The 1,388-nt window shown below is 36.5% G+C and overlaps 1 non-coding gene across 1 annotated transcript; it reads left to right on the top strand.

Annotated features, from left to right (window-relative positions):
• Positions 1-668: 668 nt before the first annotated feature.
• On the top strand, positions 669-774 carry LOC143623764 (small nucleolar RNA R71). Its single transcript, XR_013151955.1, has one exon. It is a non-coding gene; the product is annotated as a small nucleolar RNA R71 (small nucleolar RNA).
• The last annotated feature ends 614 nt before the right edge of the window (positions 775-1,388 follow it).

The raw sequence follows: 1,388 nt of genomic DNA, 5'->3' as shown, positions 1-1,388 counted from the left end.
GTTAGTGCTCCCTGTGGTCGTTCAGACATCTACTTTGCCAGTTGACCGCTGATCTTCTCAAGATTTTGAAGTGTAGCTCTTCGCATCTTCAACTGTGCTTCTGTGTTATTCATCCTAGCTTCACTTGCTTCCATGCACATTTTTATTTGCTCTTTGATGTTATGTTTTCTATCAAGGCCATATGAGCTTGAACTCTGATTGAATCTTGGTGGAGCGTATTAGTATAAGTCTTCCAAAATAAATTTGGATGATTCCTCCATTCTAGATTATACGTGTTACCATACGCATTTCCTTGATGTCTTCCTTGATTTCTGATGAATGCCATGCCCTCTATATCGACCGCAATCAGACAATTGTTTATGGGATGGCTTCCTCCACATGTGATGCAACTGATAGTAGCTGTTCTCTCTTTTCTTAAAAAGTTTCACCATCATTACACTCAGTGAATCAACTTTAGCTTCCAGAGTTGTATTGGCGTCACCTGACCCTCTTTTCTATGTTTTATCTTCTAGATGCGGGATAGTCCTTCTTCACTAGCTTCTCCATTAACTCATAAGCAGGTGTAGGTAATAGGTCACAAAACATACGCCTAGGCGGTTATATCCAAGGCTTGCCTATACGCACAAGTCAAACCAGAATTGAAGGTTTGACATATTAGCCATTTTTCCAGTCCTTGATGTGGACATTGTCTAGGAAAATCCTTATATCTCTCCCACACCTCGGATAGAGATTCAGCATCAGCTTGCTCAAACTTGTTGGTCTTATTGCGGAGCTGATTGGTTTTAGATGGCGGGGAGTATTTCGTTAGTAACATGATGGTCGGGTATAAATTTTGTATATTATTACTTTAATTGTATAGTTTTATATTAGTTTTTCGTTAGAACAATGATACTTCAAGCATGCTTTTGTATTACAGGTCACTGATCATTAAAGATACTAATTAGTGACATTTATAAGCATGCTTTGGAGTCTTGAAGATCGGGTTTAATGTGTGTGTGATTCGGGGTTAAATAATAATAATAATTGTCACACCCGACCATAGGGGCCTAGACGTGTGACCGATAATTGGTATCAGTTTTGAATATATCAGAGTTTATTTTCTTGCAGTAGAAATTTATTTTGACAAAATATTTCTTTATATAAATAGAGATTTAAATACCCTTAATAATATAAAACATTTATGTTTACATAATCATTTTTTACAACGAGTTTAACAAAATAAGCCAACAAATGCTTCTATATCTCCATTGAGTTGTGTCCCTGTTACTCTAAGTGATTATCACTTACTACTTATTACCTAAAAATTTCAGCTAAAAGTTGGTGAATAACATCAACAGATACCGTCGATACACGATTTTCCGGCTCAGTCTTTGTTTATGAGTCTTTGG

The sequence above is a fragment of the Bidens hawaiensis genome, unplaced genomic scaffold (genome assembly GCF_021521415.1).
Source record: "Bidens hawaiensis isolate Kalapana, Puna unplaced genomic scaffold, B.hawaiensis_p1.1 tig00003536_1, whole genome shotgun sequence".
NCBI lineage: Eukaryota > Viridiplantae > Streptophyta > Magnoliopsida > Asterales > Asteraceae > Bidens > Bidens hawaiensis.
The sequence above is the reverse complement of the archived record's forward strand: the minus strand, read 5'-3'. Positions and strand labels throughout refer to the sequence as shown.